Source organism: Marmota flaviventris, chromosome 1 (assembly GCF_047511675.1).
Source record: "Marmota flaviventris isolate mMarFla1 chromosome 1, mMarFla1.hap1, whole genome shotgun sequence".
NCBI lineage: Eukaryota > Metazoa > Chordata > Mammalia > Rodentia > Sciuridae > Marmota > Marmota flaviventris.
The window spans coordinates 170,562,516-170,583,107 of NC_092498.1; positions in this window are offsets into that span (position 1 = coordinate 170,562,516).

Sequence of the window (20,592 nt, forward strand, 5' to 3'; positions counted from 1 at the left end):
CCCATGTAGGCTTTGGTACCAAGACCGAGGCCAGAGAAGCCCCTGGTCACCCCTGGCCCTGTGCCTGGGCCTGCATTGTTCCATTTCACTGAAAGACAGAGTTCTACCCCCACTGAGGGGCCATTGCACCTCTGCAGACATTGGAAACAGACTCCTGGGGCCCACAGTTGATCCCGGGGTGGCTCTTGCTGCTCAGTGGGGCGTGACCAATGGTTCAGTGACTACCTGACACCCACGTCTTTCTCTAGGCCGGCAACTGCGCCCAACCATTGACCAGTGGAATCCCTGGGTCAGTGGTTGAGGGTATTTTCAACTGTGGTAGATCTTGGCACAGGTACAAGCTTGCTTTAAACCTCTTAGGAGTGGACTTTAAAGGAATGTTCTGGTAAGTTCTGAAAAGATTCCTCAAGTCACGCTCATAATCACTCTTGGAATGTATTTGCTGAATGGTTTTGGAATTTTGGAGAAAACAGATTTTTTTTTTCCCTCTTTAAGCAGATCTGGTTTCTAAGTCTCTGTGGGGAGGCTTGTGGATGGGGCCAGGAGAGGGGCGTTGGTGGAAGGGCCCTTGGAGGTCAGGGACTGAATCCCCTTGAACCACAGCTCAGGCTGACATGGGGGCAGATGGTGGGGACTGTGCCCTCTGGGGGTGCCTGTTCGGTAGGAAGAAAAGATTCCAGGGAGCCTGGGATTCAGGGCTGGGAGAAGGGGAGAGAGGAGACATCCAGAAGGGCCTTGCTAGTCTCGGACAAGGGCAGTGCTCAGCGGGTGAAATCCCAAACAGCCCAGGAATGCAAGAAAAGAAGCTTGTCCTGCTCAGAATCCAAGCCAGCCCAACCCAACCAAAACAAGGCAGAGCAAACCCAACCAGACCCAAACGAACCAAAACACCACCAGAAACAAAAATCCAATAACAAATCCAAAAATCAAAAATACGCAAAAAAACTCCAAACACTCTAGAAACAACAGAGTATTATCTTCTGCCTATCAGATCTACAAAAATAAAAACATAATGATAGCTGGTGTTGGAGAGGGTTTGGAGAAACTGAGGCTCTGGGCTTCCCCTGGAGCAGTGTGGTCATCCTGCAGGGAAATGTGCCCCAAAGCCCTGTGAATCCAGGTGCGGTGGCCCACGCCTGTAATCCCAGAGGCTTGGGAGGCTGAGGAAGGAGGATGGCAAGTTCAAAGCCAGCCTCAGCAACTTAGTGAGACCCTAAGTAACTCAGCGAGACCCTGTCTCTAAATAAAATATAAAAACAGGCTGGGATGTGGCTCAGTAGTTAAGTGCCCCTGGTTCCATCCCTGGTACCAAAAATAAATTAATTAATAAATAAATAAGTAAATACAATAAACAGCCCTATGTGCTATGCACTCTAATATCCATGCTATTCCAATCCTAGGAATTTGCTTCAAGAAATAATTAAACATATGCACAAGGATATATATAGTCAAGGATGTGTATTACCCAGCGTTATTCATAATAATAAAACAACTAGCAATAAGGGGAGTGTCCAGAGGTAGGGGATTAGTTAAAAGCACTGTGCCATCTCTGTAAAACATTAACAATCCGTGGCGGATGTGGCAGACCTGTTTACTAACATGGGAGATGTCGATTGTCTATATTTAAAAATTAAGTGGAAAGCAAGGTTACAGAATGTGCTGTATACATTATGCCATATGCAGTGTTATGCTGTGTATTTAGTGTTACTTGCATAACTTCACATACACATATACAACTACAGTGCTACTTGTATCAATTATATATCCATGTTTGTGTGTGGAGATGTGTCTACATATGTATATCATGTAAATTTATGTGGAAAATATTTGGAAGGATATAATTCAAAATGTCCTCAGTGGTTATACTCAATTAGTAGAGAATCTCATTCATTCATTTTTGTAGTTCTTTGTACTTCTCCAGTTTTTCTATTTTTGTAATGAACTTGTTACTTTTATCATTAGAAAAATAACTTGTTACTCTTAGTTTAGGGAAACAAAGGAGACTGGTTAAGTCTGTTACCACGGTGTCAGCCAGTCTAAATGCAATTATTCTCTCATTCCAAGACTGTCCCCAGCTCCTGCACATGTTAGAAGCCCCCTGGGATTCCAGACCCATCTTCAGTTATGATAATTATAATGGACAAGAGGATGATAATGGTGTTCATTTATTGAGCATCTACTATGTCCCAGGCATTGGCTGAGCACTTCCTGTGCATTCTTACCATAGCATAATAGTTACTATCATATCTTTGGATTTCCAAGAAGGAGGCTGAAATGGGAACTTCAGCCCCCCAAGCGTCTCTGGGTGAGGCATCTCCCATCAGCCACGGACTTGTCTGAGAAGGAAGCAGCTGTGTTTAGCCAATGCTCCTAGCAACTGGGCTATGGGTGTGCTGGATTAGTATAAAGGGGACCTGGGTGGAGAATACCAGTCTCATACAATTAGTATCCCCCTTCTTTTTTTTTTTTTTTGGTGCCAGGGATTGAACCCAGGGGTGCTTAACCACTAAGCTGCATCCCCAGCCCTTTTTAAATATTTTATTTACAGAGAGTGTCTTGCTGAGTTGCTTAGGGCCTCACTAAGTTTCTGAGGCTGGTTTTGAACTCTCGATCCTCCTGCCTCAGCCTCCGGAGCTGCTGGGATTACAGGTGTGCACCACTGTGCCTGGCGATATCCCCATTTATAAAACTATGACTCAGAGAGGTTGAAAATATGATCCAGGGCTACCCAACTAGTGAGAACTGGGTTTCGAGATGGGGTCTGAAGCCCACGCCACCAGCCCGGAGCTAGGCGGCTTGTAAATTCCCAGAAGGGAAAGGGATTGCAGTTGTGGGTGGAGACCCTCCTGCATCCTCTGCCCCACCAGGTGTCCCCCCCACACACCTGTTCTCTGCTTCTCATTAGCATCTCAACTGATCAGCAGTTTCAACTTGGCCTTTTGAAGGAGGGAACTACAAATAGCCTTTGTATTTCTGCAGAGGTCCCTGAAGGTTGCACTGTCGGTGGGTGGAGCTGGTTGCTAGGAGATATTTCTCAAGAAAGACTCCTTTGGAAACTGAGCTCAGGCTCTGTCCCCAGTTGATGGACTATTACATCCCAACGAGCATACCTCCCAAAGTATTGAGAGTGGGTCCAGCTGGGCATGGTGGTGCACGCTTTAATCCCAGTGGCTCCAGAGGCTGAGGCAGGAGGATCGCAAGTTCAAAGCCAGCCTCAGCAACTTAGCAAGACTCTAAGCAATTCAGTGAGACCCTGTCTCTAAATTAAAACATAAAAAAAGGGCTGGGGATGTGGTTCAGTGGTTAAGCGCCCCTGGGTTCAATCCCTGGTACAAAGAGAGAGAGAGAGAGAGAGAGAGAGAGAGAGAGAGAAGGTCTAATTCCTTCTCTAACTGGTTCTTCTAGGTGCCAGCTCAGAGCGTATCTTGGGCTATAAACAATCTCTGTGCCAGACAGACTCAGAATCCTAGAAGGGGCTGTTTAAGACGATCCACCTGCATTCCCCAGTCTATAAATGGGGAAAATGAGGCCCAGGGAGTCCTGCCTGACCGTGGCAGCTTTATGATTTCTCTCTCTCGTCAATGCCCATAGCAGCTTCCCCTCGGTCCTGCAATGTCAATCAGCAGGACTCAGAATGTGAAGACCAGGGACAGTTTCCTGTGTTAATCCCATGTTCCTAGTGTTTGGTGGCGGAGGTGGGGGCAAATCATTACTTTGCTTGAGTGGCATTTATTGGGCACCTACTATGTGCCAAACACTGGGGTAGGAGCTTTAGGATCTTCTTCAGCTAACACTGACCTCTGGATCGTTTTGGGATGAGTTTGTACTGGCTGTTTCTTTCTTTTCTTGACGGAGGATCACATTTTCCCATTTATTTTATTTTATTTTATTTTTTTGCATACATTTCGAATGTGCTCAACCCAGAGGGGTCGTTCCGAGTCTTTGTGATTTTAAAATTTTCTTCATTTGCTTTTTCTAAACTTTCAGCAATGATCATGGATGACCCTGACAACCCGAAAAAATAATTTTGCTTAAAATAATTCAGGGGACGACCGGTCATGGGAACCCAAGCCTCTTGGGCCAGGGCACTCTTTAGAACAGCCCCTTCCTCGGACAGGCTACAGCAGGAAAAGCAACACAAACCATCGTCCACAGAACCAGACATGCCCCCCTACCAAACTTCCCAGTAGTATAAATATCCCCATTTTACAGAGGAAGAGACTGAGGCTCAGAGAGGTTGAGTCATTTGTCCGCAGCCCCACAGCTGACAAATGGTAGCGCTAGATTTGCCTCCTGCACCTGGAGGGGACCCTCTGCTTGGAGGCATCTAAACCTGGCCTGGGTTTTTTGCAAAATCCCCAGGTGGCAGGGGGGACACCTGGGTTTTCTGGAATGGGACAAAGCCAAGGAAATTGGCAGTGATACCCGGTCCAGATCCCGTTACGCCAGCACGATCACATTTCTCCCATTCTGGCGCCATATGAGCAGGGCAGAGGGCTGGGCAGCAGCCACTCCCCTGGTTATTCAAGTAGAAAATTACAGGTGCCCAAAATAGCCCAGCATTCTTTTATTTATGAACAAGCAGAGAGCTGGGGTGTGTGTGTGGGGGGGTACGTAGATCTCTTTCCACTGGTCACTTTCCCAAGGCCTGCAGGGCTCCACGGCTCTCAGAGGGGATCTCGTAGGACCTGGACATGGGTTCCCAGGGGGCACAGAGGACAGAACCCCAGATGGGAGTCCATCCCAGCCATCCCTGTCCAGCCTTGTGGCCTGGGGTAAAGGACTCGGCCTGCCTGGGAATTCCTTTCTCCTTCGGTAAAATGGGATGAGACCTAAACTCACACCAAAGTTGATTTTCTCCCGACTGTAATGGTGATACCTGCTCAGTGCAGACAATGTAGAAAGTGGAAAAATTAAAAAAAAAAAAAAAATACAAAAATGAGCATCCTGTCTCCCTGTGCCCTCGGCCCCTTCCTCAGGTGAGATAACCTGGATTAGTCTTGGAGTGCATCGTCCTGTCTGCTTCCTGAGCGAGGGTGAAGGGCTGGCCGATGCTCTAATGTGAAATGCCACTTACAGACACCCAGCGTTTCTCAAGCTATAAATAGGTCCTGAGCACAGCCTAAGGCCCTGTGGCCACCTGGAGTCGGGTTCCCCCAGCATCCTCTGCTCCTTCTCATTTTTCCAGCCCCCACTCAGAGACACCCAGAGGAGTGGGAAGGAGGGAAAGCCACTGTGGGTCCCTGACGTGTCTATGGGGGACAGAGCTGGTCTCCTTATGGGACCATCTGGGACCTTTCCTTCCAGCAGGCCTGATACACATGGGTGGGCCTGGGGGAGCCTTGTGGACCCCTGAGTCTTCTTCCTGGAGAGTCAGGGCAGGAAACAGCTGCCCTCTCCCAGGGCCATTTTCTGACTGGCTCAAATGTCAAGAGCTTCCAATGGGTGCCCGGCAGACAGTACGCAGCTGGACAGAGCATCTGCTGGGACGACCATTACTATAGGGGATGGAGAGCCAGAGGCCACTCCCTCTTGGAAACTGATTTTTTTTGGGGGGTGGGAGATACTGGGGATTGGACCCAGGGGCACTTAACCACTGAGCCACATCCCCAGCCCTTTTTTGTATTTTATTTAGAGACAGGGTCTCACTGAGTTGTGTAACACCTTGCTAAATTGCTGAGGCTGGCTTTGAACTCACGATCCTCCTGCCTCAGCCTCCTGAGCTGCTGGGATGACAGGTGTGTGCCACCTGCCCAGCTGGAAGTCTTTTGTAGCTACTTGATAATTAAATGAAATAGTTTAAACGTTTAATAATCACAATAAACAATTTTCGGTTTCGCCCATCTCAGATCTTCCTCGAGGAAGAACGGGACAGATACTATGCAAGGGTCGGTCCACCGTGCGCTCTGTCTCCAGGAAGTCCTGACTCCACTTATGGAAAAGGACCCAGGTGGGGATTTGGGAAGAAAGAAAGTAAGGACCCTCATGTGTGACCTCACCCGGGGCCTCCTAGGGGCCAGGGCTGAGGCTGGGGGCTCAGCCAGAGTAGTGTGGGATTTCTGGGGTCTTGGAAGCCAGCCCACTGCTGGGTGAGCTGCCGCACGCCTGTCATCCCAGCGCCTCGGGAGGCTGAGGCAGGAGGATCGCGAGTTCAGAACCAGCCTCAGCAACTCAGTGAGACCCTGTCTCTAAATAAAATATAAAAAGGGCTGGGGATGGGGCTCAGTGATTAAGTGCCCCTGGGTTCAATCCCCAGTACAAGAGGAGGAGGAGGAGGAGGAGGAGGAGGAGGAGGAGGAGGAGGAGGAGTGCCCACTAAACCCCAAGGCCTAGTGGGTCAGGGGTTACGGTTTTGGGTTGAATGCCCCTCCAGCTGGGGCTGTGGCTCAGTGGTAGAGCACTCGCCTAGCATGTGTCAGGCCCTGGGTTCAATCCTCAGCACACATAAAAATAGATAAATAAGGTATTGTGTCCAACTACAACTAAAAAATAAATATTAAAAACAAAACAAAACAGAGACAGTAAAGTCCTGGCCCCTGATATGTGTGAATATGACCTTGTTTGGAACTAAGGGTCTTTGCAGATGTGACCAAATGGAGATGAAGTCATTAGATGTGCCTAATCTGACTGGTGTCTTTGTAAGAGGGGAGGAGATACAGATGGACAGGGACAGGCCAGCTGAGGGCAGGGAGGAGTCCAGAATGACCCAAGGATGACCATGGATTGCTGCCACCATCAGAAGCCCAGAGAAGGGCCTGGAACAGACCCCCAGAGTCGTCAGGGGAGCATAACCCTGCCGATACCTTGATTTCGGCTTTTAGCCTCCAGAACTGTGAGAACATTTGTGATGCTTCAGGAAATGGTGCCTGGCTGTGCTCAGAGTCACCAGGAGACCTGTGCAAAGGCTGGCTTCTTGGGGTCCAGGGGGAGCAGATCCATGAGCATCTGCTGTATGGTACATCCCAGAATGCCCCCAGGTATGCCCAGGGGCTCTGGTGGGTCCAGCCAAACCTTAGATGATCCCTCAAAACGGCAGATATGGTGGGGTTTGAACTCGCGATCCTCCTGCCTCAGCCTCCAGAGATCATAGGCGTGATCAGCTGGGATCAGAGGTGCGCGCCAGCTCACCCGGCAGCAGGCAGGCTTCTGAGACCCCAGGAATCCCACGCTACACACCTGTAAGTGCAGCAGCTCGGGAGGCTGAGGCAGGAGGGTCGCGAGTTCAAAGTCAGCCTCAGCAACTCAGCGAGGCCCTAAGCAACTCAGGGAGGCCCTGTGTCTAAATAAAATATAAAAAAGGGCTGGGGGTGTGCTCTGTGGTTCAGTGCCTCTGGGTCCAATCCCTGGTACCAAAACCAAAACCCCAAACAAACCTGGCACACGTGGCCTCCTTTCTGGCTGACTTACTGCCCTTCTGGGGCCCGCCCTCCCCAGGGGACATCTCGGTCTCTATCCCCCTCTACCTTAGGAGCAAGATGTCATCCAGACCAAGCCAGGTGCGTGTGGCTCCTCTGGATGGTCTGGGTGGACTTGAATTTCAGAGAGCAAAAGAACGTCCCGGGGCCTCGCCCTCTCCCTGCACCCCAGCCTCTGAGATCTGATCTCTCCTTTGAACAAAGCTCCCAGTTCAGGGTGGTGTAGGACACAATGTTCTGAAAGCCGATCCCAGGGGCCCAGGGCGGGAGCTGGCTTTTGGGTTCCTGCCGGCAGGAAAGCCGGCTTTGATTTAGCTCCCCCGGCCCCACCTCCTCGTCCTTTCAAGAGAGAAATTAAATTCCTCTGAACTTGAAGGCTGCTCCTCAGCAGGGCTCCCAGAGGGGCCTATTAACTCTACCCAGCGAGTGAAGGTTTACTCTGGCTTGAGATGAACAGCCTCAGTCCCCATGCTTGGAAAACAGGTTGGTGGGCACGTGTATCCAGGATGAAGTCCCCCGTTCTGACCTTGCTGTGTGATTTTGAGGAGAGAGCTCAACCTCTTTGAGTCTGCATGCAGACACCGATACCTTGGTGGAGAGGATTGTGCAGCGACCCAAGTATTAGAAGGTGTTCTTATTTTTATCTTCAGGAAGAGCCCATTTTACAGATGAGAAAGATGGTGTCTGGTGGGAAGGGGTAGGGCCAGGTCGGGCTACGCTGGGCAGGGTCTCGAGGGGACCTTGGTGCTGGTGGGAGGAATCTGGCTTCTGCACAGGGTGATTCTGTCTAGTTACTTCTTGGCTGTGAAACAGGGGAGACCTTGTGTCCCCAGCTGCTGAGAGAGACTGATGACAGGTCTCCAAGTTCCTGGCATTGCGTCTGGGCAGGATTGGCCCTTGGGGGAATGACTCTCTTCTCCCTGCCTCATTTTACCCCTGAACCAGCGGCTGGTGCAGCCACCACACCTGCTTTGATGTGGGAAGAAACTTGGCGCCCAGAGAGGGAGATGGTTTTGCCCAAGGTTGCTCAGGGCCTCTGAGGGGCACAGAGAAGATTAGACTAAGAGGAGGCAAACGAATAAGAAACCAAGAATGAAGATGAGCTCCTCTGTCTAACGTCTGGGAGATGAGATCTGCCTCCACAGCCTGAGGCTGGCGCAGGAGAGGCCATCTTGGCTCCTTCTGCCTGTTTCTTCTCTAGAGAAAATGTGTGTGGTGCTCTGGCAGGGTAAGGGGAGGGACTGGGCGGGGAGCTAAGGTGCCAGGGACACCCTCCTGTGGCAGCCCCTTCCTCTCCCCTTTCTTCCTTCCTCCGTTTATTTAACACCTACTATGTGCTCTGGGGACACAATGGTAAACCAAAAACCAACCATAGTCTCCATTTATTGAGCACCTACTATCTGCTCTGGGGATGCAATGGTAAACCCAAAACACAGCATAATCTCCACTTATTAAGCACCTACTGTGTGCTCTGAAGACACAATGATAAAACAAAAACCAAACATATTCTCCCTTCCCTGATGGATAAAAATCAAGAACGGAAGACAAATCACAACAGTGTGCCCTTTACAGTGGAAAGACCAGAAAGCCGGGAGAGTGTGACGGTATTTGTCCTAGGGAAGTCAGATTGGTGGCGTGGTGCCCTGAGGTCCCTGGGGAACTTGACCCCCTTCTGTTTTCCTGTCCCTCTCTCAGCTGCCCCCACAAGCCCACAGGTTTAGCGACACCCGTGGGCCTAATTATGCAAATGCATCTCTGAGACAAGCTCGGCTCCCTCTCGGCTTATCTACTAAGCCCCTCATCTTGGGTGGACGTTTGAGAGTCTGTCAGGGAAGCCTGTCCTTCTTCCTTTCTTCCTCCTCCCTCCTAAGATGGGCATCCAGCCATAAAGATGGACAGAAGTTTTAGTTTGGGAAGAGTGGGTGTCAGGGCTGTCTGTGTTGAATCACACAGCAGCACCCCTTCCTCGGGGCTCCTGAAGCCAGCGCCTGGGCACCAGCCCCGCCAGCAGAGGGTGGCTGGATTTCTACCCCCTCCAACCCATCAACTGGTTTGCCTTTGTGCAGTGCCCAACTTATACATCTGTTCGAGGCACCCCTGGGCATTCAGCTCCTGAATCCAATTTGAAGAAGGTAGAATAAAAGCCCCATTCCTGTCTCAAGGGACAGGAAACTGTCCTTCTCAGCCACTCGTCTGTCCTCAGATGCGCATTTCATCTGCTGCCTTGCCCCACCCTCTGTCCCTGGGGAAGAAATTGCAACTCTAACTTTTTTAGTTCCCACCCAAGCCATTCTGGGGGTGGGGTGGATGAGGTGTGGGGACACTAAAGGGAGGAAGAACACACAGGGACTGTCAGATGTAGGGGGCTAACAAAGGGAGCCGCAGAGGGATCCTGGGGCTGAGGGCAAAGTCCAGGATCTGGAAGTCCTGCTCCCAGCCCCAGCATGCTGGCTAGCACTGCTCACACAGCCCTGGGGATGTGGCCTTCCATGCATGGACGTCCCCTTGGAAGGCACTGAGGCCTGGGCCCGCTCTCTGGGCGAGTGAATTGCACAGTAGCACAGGGTTCTGGGCTCGGCAGGGCACAGGATTCATCAGATGCTTGGCTGTTGGCATGTTGAGATTTTTTTAAAAAACATTTTTTTCTTTCTTCCTTCCTTTTCTTTTTTTTAGTACCAGGGGTTAAACCCAGGGGTGCTTAACCACTGAGCCCCATCCCCAGCCCTTTTTTATGTTTTGTTTAGAGACAGGGTCTCCCTGAGTTGCTTGGGGCCTCACTAAGTTGCTGAGGCTGGCTTTGAACTTGCGATCCTCCTGCCTCCGCCTCCTGAGCCACTGGGTGTGTGCCACCATGCCTGGGCAAGTCTTACAAAATTTTGAACAAGGGGTCCTGCATTTCTGCTTCATACTGGGTCCTCATAAGATCAAAGGGACAAGTCAGTGTCCTGAACCTCATCCATTTGAAAGGCCCAGAAGGTGCCAACCCTCTCCCAAAAGGGAACTGGGTCTGTCATGTTTGCCCTGTGCATGTGAGGTAAGTGCTCTACCATCAGTTATAGCCCCAGAATTCCTTCCTTCCTTCCTTCCTTCCTTCCTTCCTTCCTTCCTTCCTTCCTTCCTTCCTTCCTTTCTTTTTCTTTCCCATGGTTTGAAACCAGCGGCACTGAACCACTGAGCCCCATCCCCAGCCCTTTTTTATATTTTATTTAGAGACAGGGTTTCACTGAGTTGCTCAGGGCCTCTCTAAGTTGCTGAGGTTGTCTTTGAACTTGTGATCCTCAGCCTCTCGAGCCGCTGGGATCTCAGGCGTGCACCACCGTACCTAACTACTACGTGCATTTTCTCAGTTACTTTTCACACTAGTAATAATGATATTTTTAATCCTCATTTTACAAATAAAGAAACCAAAGCTTGCACATCACCCAGCAAGTGAGTCCCAGAGCCTCTGCTTGGCCCAGCGTATCCACCTCCCTGTAACGGTGTCCAAAGAACCTCCATTCTAAGGCTTTGGCCTTCTTCTGCAGAGGGAGGGGGCTAGGGAGACCTTAGGATGTGGTGTGTCTAGGTCCCCCAAGTGAGTGCTGCCCAGCTGGGCTGATCCCAGTGCACCTCCTGGCCCAGCCACGTCTTTCTGGTGACCTCTGAGCCTTAGTATCCTGACCCGTGAAATAGGGGTGAGGATAATAGTCCCCCATGAGAGCACTTGTGTGATTTGTATGAGTAGAAGCAGGAGGAATGGCTAGCTCAGTGTCAAGCAGGACCGAGGCCTCCTCTCAAGGGTGGCACAGAAGCCTGTGCTTGGCTGGCTGGTGGCATTGGTGTTCCCTAGCCGATGTCTTTCTCCTCTTCCTCTTCACTATCTTATGGCTTGGTGGACCGTGTTGTCCGGAGCTGTGGTTTGAACCATGTTCTGTGTCCTACAGCAGGAGCTGTGCCTGCCCTGGGAACTTCCTGTGCAAAGGTGCAGATCAAGACTGCCCAGTTGCCATGGTGACGGCCTGCTTAAAGGAGGTTCTGTGCTAGGCACGGGACTATCAGTCTTGACCCTGAATCCAGACACCAGCTGCCAGGGATGGAGAATTATGAGTGCAAATTGATCATTATAACTGGCCACTAGTCTTTGACCCTCAATCCTGCATGCTTTGAAGAAACTTTCACAAAAAACCTTTTTTGATGATGAAACCTAATAATAAACGTGCTGAGCTAGCTCTGGGTCATTGTTCCTCCAACAGAGGACAGTGTCCCCCCTGGCCCCAGCTTTCTCTCTATGTGTGTGTCTGTTTGTCTCTTCTCAATCCCCCATCGCCCCTCACAGGTTTCTGAATCAACAGCTGAGCTGGTAGCGGGGACAGTGTCACAGCAGTGGCTAGGAACTTGAGGACAGATGGGCCAAGGCTGACAAGAACAGGTGGGGAGGGCCCTGGGACTGGGACGCAGGGAGGAGTTGGTCTGGGGTTACAAGTTGGGAGGGTTCAGTCACCTGATGGGTGAGCAAAGGCCCAGGGGCTGGAAGGATCCTGGGGTACCAGGTGGGGCAGGGCAGGGGCTCTGTCTCTGTCGGGGTGTGCGCTCTCCTACTCTCCATGAACTCCTGACCTGCCATTTCCTCTGTCTTCCATCTGCCACTGAGGGCCTAGGAGTCCTTTGTGGGGACACAGCTGTGGACTCCCCCAGCAAGAGTAGTGGGGTGTTGGACCCCATCTCCCCTCAGAGAAGCAGCCTGAGGTGGCAGGCAGTGGGGTGATAGGGCTGTCAGGGCCTCCTAATGACACCCTCACGCTGCTGGGCGGGGCTGGGTGGCCCAAGTGCCAGGCAGGCCCATCTGTCATCTGTGGGGGGAGTTGTCTGGGGAGACAGTTGTGTGCCTTTTGGTCTCTGTCACAGTGAACATTCCCTGTCAGGTCATCCATCAAATTTAGCCATTTCTCCTGTAATTTCTTTCTCTCTCTCTCTCTTTCTCTCTTTCACCAGGGATTGAACCCAGGGGCACTTAACCACCGAGCCACATCCCCAGTCCTTTTTTTATATTTTAATTTAGAGACAGGGTCTCCCTGAGTTGCTTAGGGCCTCGCTTTTGCTGAGGCTGGCTTTGAACCTGTGATCCTCCTGCCTCAGCCTCCCAAGCTGCTGGGAGGACAGGAGTGCACCACCGCCCCCGGCTCTCCTGTATTTTTGCTCCTCTCTTGTTTCAGTAGGAAACTTTCTTTAAGTGAAGATGAATGCCAACCAATGAGTGTCTCGGCAAATATCAACAGGGCCGGGACTCTGGGGGTGGTGAACAACCGGGGTGAGTTGGGGTTAATGCGTGAGAGACGAGAGGTGTGCCAGCCTGCAGGGCTGCCCCAGTACAGCCGCACCCTGCCCGCTGCAGCTTCTGCAGCCTCCTGAGCAGCAGCAGCACCATCCGCCATTCACTGGGGACCTACTGTGCGCCAGACTCACCTCCTGTGGGAGGTAAAATCATCATCCAGTTCAACCGATGAGGAAACCGAGGCTCTGGGAGGTGAAGCAAGTGGCCCCAGTTGGTCCCAGGCAGAGTTGAACTTTGTGCCTGCTCAGTTCTCCCTCAGAAGCTGGGCAGCGCAGCTTGACCCTGGACCTCCTGATTCAAAGTTCAGCTCTGCCAGGTACTGGCTGGATGACCTTGACCTTGAGCCTTGTGGAACCTCTCCACCACTCTGTTTTTTATTTTTTGCTGGGGGTGGTGGTGGTACTGGGGATTGAACTCAGGGGTATTTTATTTAGAGACAGGGTCTCACTGAGCTGCTTAGGGCCTTGCTTTTGCTGAGGCTGGCTTTGAACTTGCGACCCTCAGCACCCCCAGCCCCAGTCATTACAGCCCCTGTTTGTCTTTGGACTCCTGGTCCAGGGCACTTTCTGTTCACCCTTAACCTTTGCAGTGTCTTTCCATTTTCTGTGCCCACGCCATGACAGGGAGGCCGTCTCTCTTCCCCGGGGTGGGCCATGACACTGAAATGTCCTGCACCTGTTCTTGGCTTCCGCAGGGAGCAGCAGCCACGCCACAGGGAGCCTGATCTCTGGCCCAAGGGTGGGCTCTGATCGGCCTACACTGACCCTTCTCCACCCTTTGCAGAGCCCCCGTGCAGACTGCAGGCTCAGCCCTTGCTCCTGGCCTTTCCAGAGAACAAAGGGGGCTTCACCCAAGCACCGGCCTGACCTGTCCCTCTCGCTGCAGCGCGCACTCACCCTCCCAGCTCTCCCTATTTCCCTCCCTGAGGTGGCCCCAGCCCACCAGGGAGCCCTTGCGGGCAAGGACCACGCGACTTCATGCTTGGCCCCCACTCCCCACACAGCACTGGCACCGGGCAGCGGGTGCCCAGGGGATAGTTTTCCGTGGGCATTCGGGGTGGGAGCGAATGAAGATGGGGGACACCGTCACAGACCAGCAAAAAGCAAGATGGGTTTTGAGCCGGTGTCCCGACCTGTCCCCACTGCCTGCATGTGCCGGCTGAGAAATCCCTTCTTGCCCCGGAGCTGAGTTCCTTATGTGTAAGGATGAGGTCATCACAGGTAATCTGGGGTTCAGAGGGCCAAGCGGGTGTCAGGCATCGTCTCGCGAACCTCCCGTCTTACAGAAGAGGAGCAGAGGTCTAGAGCCATGCAGGACCTCTCACAGCAGGTGGGCGGAGGCTGCGACCACCAGACCGCACTGCTGGGCTTCCAGCCCGGGGTGCACGTGGGCATGCGCCCTAAGCCTGTGCGCGGTCTCTGAGAGCCGGGTGCATAAATGCAGATGCCCCTCCAGCAGAGACTGATCCAGGAGGTCTGAGTGGCCCCCGGAAGTGACTGTTTAAAGGGCTCCCTCCGACTCCCCACCTAATAATATTGATGCGGGAACCCACGGGCCACATTTTCAGACATGCTGCGCTGGCCGCATTGTCTGTGAACCCCCGCAGCTGAGAGCCCAGACTTCGAGGGTGAAGGGTAATAACATGAATATACTTCTAATAACAGAGCAGATACAGATACACCACGCCATCTGCCAGTCACTCTTTTGAACCCTTTACATGTTTCATTCATTAAATTCTCATGATGAGACTTTAGGTAGTGACTGCTACTGTTCTTCTTTTCCAGATGAGGAAACGAGGCATAGACAGTTTACTCTATGCCAGGGCGCGGGTGGTGGCGCACGCCTATAATCCCAGTGTCTTGGGAAACTGAGGCAGGAGGATCGCAGTTTCAAAGCCAGCCTCAGCAATTAGTGAGGCCTTAAGCAACTCAGAGAGACCCTGTCTCTAAATAAAATACAAATAAAAGGGCTGGGGATGTGGCTCAGTGGTTAAGCACCCCTGGATTCAATCCCTGGTAACCACCCCCTACCCCTCCCCCCCCCCCAAAAAAAAGCAAGCTTAAATTACATACCCAGGACCTTGCATCTGGAAACAGCTGGTTAGCCAACTTACTATAATCATCATCATTTTTTATCTTGCCCCTGTGTCCACCTGGGCCAGATGTCCCCTTGGGGGGGGGGCATGGAGGGGGGTGCCCAGGGAGTCTATATTCCAGGAATTAGAGATGTGTGTGTGCTTAAGTCCAGGGAACCAGAGAGATCGGCCGCCCTGGCTCTGTCCTAGAAATCAGGCGGGGTGGGTTTCGCCCTGAGTTCTAGCAGGGTTTGCAGAGGCAGATCTCAGCTGTGAACGGGTGGAGGGGCTGGTGGCCGTGCTGGCGGGGCTGCGGGGCTGCGAGGTGGCTGGGCTCCCCGCTGGCAGGCCCAGCCTGTCCCCCAGCCAGGTCACGACCGGGTGCAAAGGGCACCTACCTTCTTCCCCTGAATTGCGCCCATGGCGTGAAGTGGCGCTGGGCCTGGTGGGCCTCAGGGGCTGGGCCAAGGTCCTCCCTGCTGGCGGCGATCTCAGGAGCCAGGGCCCGGGGGGCTCCTGGGGCCAGGGTCCCCCGTCTTCTCGTGACTCATTCTCCCAGGCGGGAAGGCAGCTTTCGCAGCGGCCGCTAAGCCTGGAGCTCCTCAGACGGGCTTAGGGCGATTGATCCTGACAGAGGGGCCGCCAGGCCCCAGGTGGCCACAGGCCTTCCCCGGGGTCCCTGGGGCTCTCCACCTCCCAGACCCCTGCTTCTCTCAGGCAGGGAAACTGAGGCAGCTGGGAAAACGGAGGGGAAGCAGGGCGGTCCCCTCCTCTCCTCCCACGGCTCAGGTGTGGCCGCTGACCTCTGGCTGGCCCCGGCGCAGGGACTTGGCCTTCCCGCCTGGCTGCTCGCTGCAGCAAACAGGGCCAGACAGGGGAGGCTGCCTGGGGTGTTGGGGGTGCAGGGCTCAGGGCAGGCTGCGTGGGGCCGTTCAGAGCGGACAGTGGAAGACACCTGTGGCCCTGGGCTGTCCCTGAGAGCAACTCTGAGAGCAGAGGCCATCGGGAGGCTGGAGGGCAGGAGACCTGGGCTGAGGCCAGGAGAATATCTGGAGGCTGGATTCCAGCCCCAAGGCCAAGTTCTCAGAGTGCCCCTGGCAGGAAGGCACCCTCCTTACCACTCTTTCCATCTTTTTTTTTTCTTTACTAGGGCACTTAACCACTGAGCCACATCCCCAGCCCTTTTGAATATTTTATTTAGAGACAGGGTTTTTGCTGAGTTGCTTAGGGCCTTGCTAGGTTGCTGAGGCTGGCTTTGAGCTCAATCCTCCTGCATCAGCCTCCCGACACCCCTTCCTCTTGACACCAGCCTGGATCAGAGGTTAAGATTAGAGTTACCTTGGGCTTGAATTGGAGCTCTGTCCCTCATGGCTGTGTGGCCTTAGGACATGGTTTGACCTCTCTGTGCCTTAGTGAGTGTGTGTGTGTGTGTGTGTGTGTGTGTGTGTGTCAGAGAGAAAGAGAGAGAGGGAAGGAGAGAGAATATCATTTACCTGTACAGGATTGAAAAGGGCCAGGTCTGGGCACTTGAAGACATTATTCTATTAAGGACCCTGTTCCCTGCTGGGTTGTGATCTTATGCTTGACCAAAGGGGGCTAGATGACCCCTCCCCCCATGGTGCAATGAGGTTGAAATGAAGTAATTCCAGGGAAGCTCCATGCAGAGCATCTGGAAAACAGCGATTCTCTGGCGCTGCTGTTCACGCTCTGTTAATTATACTGTGTGCTTGAAAGTACAAGACCCTCTCCCAGGAGTGAGGGCGGGGAGCCTCACCGTCCTTCCCTGTCCACTAGCACACAGAGGACTGATTACATGGCAGTGGTTGGTGGAGGCCAACAGAACACAGCCTGACCCCTCCCCACAGGGCTGACCTAGCAAGCTCTGCCATCGACTGGACCTCATTCTGCTCCCTTCTCTCCCTGATAGTTCCAGGGCCACGACACCTGTGGCTCCCAGAACAGGGCCTTTGCACTTGCTGTTCTTGCTGCCTGAATGTCCTTCCTCCCACCCTCATTTTTTATTATTTATTTATTTTTTTTTAAAAAATTTTGGTACCGGGAATTGAACCTGGAATGGTTAAATTCCAACCACTGAGCCACATCTCCAGCCTTTAAAAAATATTTTATTTAGAGACAGGGCCTTGCTGAGTTGCTTAGCACCTTGATAAATTGCTGAGGCTGGCTTTGAACTTGCGATCCTCCTGCCTCAACTTCCCCAGCTGTTGGTATGCACCACTGCGTTTGGCTCATTTTTTGACCTTTATGTGATTCTTTCCTTTTTCTCCTTTGCACTCAAATCAGAGAAGGCTTCTCTGACCTCCCTTGCAAGGGAGCCTCCCGGGCTCTCTGTTTGCTAATTTCTTTCTTTCTCACCACTTAGCAATGGAAATGATATTATTTCTGGGTTTATGGTCTCTCTCCCCTGCCTGGAATGGTCGTCTCACAAAAGCTGAGACCTGGTCTCTCTGGGTCATCAGTTTACCTATTGGGTCTAGAACAGCGAGGGATACATTGTAACCATTCCACAAATAAAAGATGCAGGATGAAATGAAATACCCCAAGTATGCAAAATGCTGAGTACAGCCCTGACTTCTTGTAGGAGCTCAGCACAGGACAATGATTAACTTTATTGGTCACTGTTGTTACTATATTTCTTCTGACTCCCAGCACCCCTCCAGCCAGACAAACTCGCAGCTTCTTCCTCCCTGCTTTGCTGGTCCAGCTCCTGCCTCGTCTGGCCCCAATCGCTGCCTCGCCTGGCCCCACCCCCTGCCTCGTCTGGCTCCACCCCCTGCCTGGCCTAGCCCCACCCTCTGCCTCACCTGGCCCCACCCTCTGACTTGCCTGGCCCCACCCCCTGCCTCGCCTGACTCCACCCCTTTGGTCACTGTTGCAGTCAGGGCTGGAGCACGGCTTCTCCCCTTTAGAAAGGAGAGAGCTTGAAAGATTGCAAAGGGCAATGGCTACATTGGTAGTCAGCTGGGGTAGTGAACATGCTCCAAGTCAACCCTGAAGATAAGACTCCTTGGGCAGCCATCCCATAATTATCCACCAGCTTGCTCAAGGTGGGGTGGGAGGAGAGAAGGGGGTGCTACACATTTATTAATGTTCCCCCATCTGCTTGGAGCCCTGCGGAAATACGACCTATCAACTGCACAGAAATCCGGGTCCCTCAAGTGGCTCTGAAGCCCAGTCTGGGTAGGATTAGGGTCTCAAGGTGACATCCAGACCCCGTGGTGTGACAGGAGGGATGAGTGCGTGGCCCTGGAGCCTAGCGTAGTACCCAGTGTGGACGAGGTTCCTGACATACTGGCCCAGGTGAGTTACGGGATGGTGTTTGGTGGTGGATGGCCAAGGAGGTCCCCATGCCTCTCTGCCCTATCTCACTGGGTGGTCTGCGCACATCTCTTAGCCTCTCTTTCTCCATCTGCAAAGTGGGTATGAGTGTCCACTCCTTTCTGACCCACAACCCTGTGGAAAGAAGCAAGGCTTACAAGTGTGAGAGGGTTTAAAAACCCCTCCAGCCACTCCCGGTCCCTCTCTCCCAAAGCCATCCTGGTGCAGGCTGAGCACATTGACCCAGAGGGTCTTTGTACTCTTTGGATATCTTCGAGAGCCTTCAAGAGGAGCAGGATTATGGAGTGGGGGAGGAAGGGGAAGGGGAGGAGAGAGAAGAGGAAGAAACATTGTTTACCTCACAGCACTTTTAGGGCCAGGTAGATCTGAAGGACCTGTTTCAAGTAGTGATGGAGGCAAACTGGGATTCCAGTCCTTATCTGTGTGACACTGGACAAGTCATTTGACCTCTCTGAACTTCGTTTTCCTATCCCATGAGGCTATGAGGTTGAAAGGAGGTAATTCATGTAAAGCTCTGGGCAGGGCCTCAGGAAAACAGGACTTCTCCATGGCAGCGAGGCAATGATGTCACTATTAGTAATACCAGTGAGCGGGGCGAGGTGGCGCATGCCTGTAATCCCAGCAGCTCGGGAGGCTGAGGCAGGAGGATCGCAAGTTCAAAGCTAGCCTCAGCTTTCAAGGCCCTAAGCAACTCAGCGAGACCCTGTCTCTAAATAAAATACAAAAGAGGACCGAGGATCAGTGGTTAAGTGCCCCTGGGTCACCCTGGTACCAAAACCAAAAAAGTAGTGATACACCCACTGCCCACTGGCAAGTCCAGATACCCACTTCTCTTTCTGCAGAGCCCAGTGTAGGCGAGCCTCGCCGCCCTTCCCTTTCTGTCTCGGGCTGCCACCTGCTGGTGAGGATCAGACTTACAGTTTTGGAAAAGTGGCCTTGGCCAAGGGAAGAGCACAGGACTCTCTGGGGCTGGGGACGGGCCCGATGGCCGGAGCGAGCTGAGGCCACCATTAGCCTGCAGAAGTTCTTGGAGGCTGGCGTACCGCATGAGAACTGTCAGTCTCAGATCTTATCTGTTTACCTTCTTAATAGTTCTGGCATGGGCCCCGCCCCCCCTTTTTTTCTGATACCCTTGTCCTTGGGCCCAGGCCACTACCCTCTGTCCCTGGAGGACACAGCAGCTTCCTCACTGGCCTCCCTGCCTCCATTTTCCATATGATTGCCAGGACTTTTTTTTTTTTTTTAATATGTGGATCTGGTCACATCATCCCCAGCTTTAATCTCTGTGTCTCACTGACTTAGGACAACGTCCAGGACCCTCTGCCTGGCTCAGAAGGCTGGTCTGTGCTCACCCTGTCCCCTTGGTCCTGTCACCCACCCGCTGCCCCTTCCAGGCCTGTCCAGCTTCCATCTTGCTCCTGCCCTTCCATGGTGGGCCGCGTGTAGGCATCCCCGAGAGCTCACGGGGACGCAGCCTCCTCTGACAGCCACTGGGCTGGCAGCTCCCTCCCTCTGGGCATTTCCTCCTGCACAGCTGGACCCTTTAGTGACAATCCCTTGCAGAGCTGCGGTTCCGTCTCCCCACCCAGGATGGCTCAGGCCCACCCAGCGAGCCCCAGCCACCGACCTCAGGATGCAGGTGGTTTATGAAGGACTGACCCTCCCCCCCACACGCACTCCCTTGGGGACACCGGTAAGGTTTGCTCTCTACCCCAAGTCCCTTTGGCACATTTGAAGCCCGTCCCGTTCCCAGGACTTCGACACTGTCCCACACCCTTGTGGCCTGAGGGCTTCTTCCCCCCACACTCGCCGTCTCCTGGCACACCTCTGGGGGCTCAGCACCATGCTTTCTGCTCCCACGACCACTTCTAGGACTTGATCTAGAGCCTGGGAACTGGGATCTTCTGGGACTGTGTCCCTGGGGTCTTCCCCGCCCAGTGTGTCCAGCAGCCTACCTGTGGCTGGCATGGCATCTCTTGTCCAGGGGCTCACTGGGGAGCCACACTCTTCCCCACATGGGGCAGACAAGAAGTGCCCAGGAATTGATGTCACTACAACAAGTGATGGGCGGGTGTTGGTGTACAGATACCCCAGCTCCCTCCCCATGGACTAGGCTATGTCCGGGTGCGGTTCTGCAGGACTCAGAGGTTCCTGGTGGGTGGAGCGCCAGTCGCCCACAGTGGTAGCTGGGTTGACGACACGACATTTATATCGGCCTCCTTTCCTGTCCTGTCTCCCTACCCTCATCCCCTTTGGTTATTTTCTAGAATCATCTCCTGAATAAACCATCTGCACTTGGATTCTTGTTTTGGGGTTGGTTTTTTGGGAACCCAAACCAAGCCCAGGCAGGACGTCTCCCCTGAATCCCGCTCTTTCTACTCTGTCCCAGATCTTCCCCCTTCAATAACCTCGCCAGCTCTGGATTTCCTCCAGCT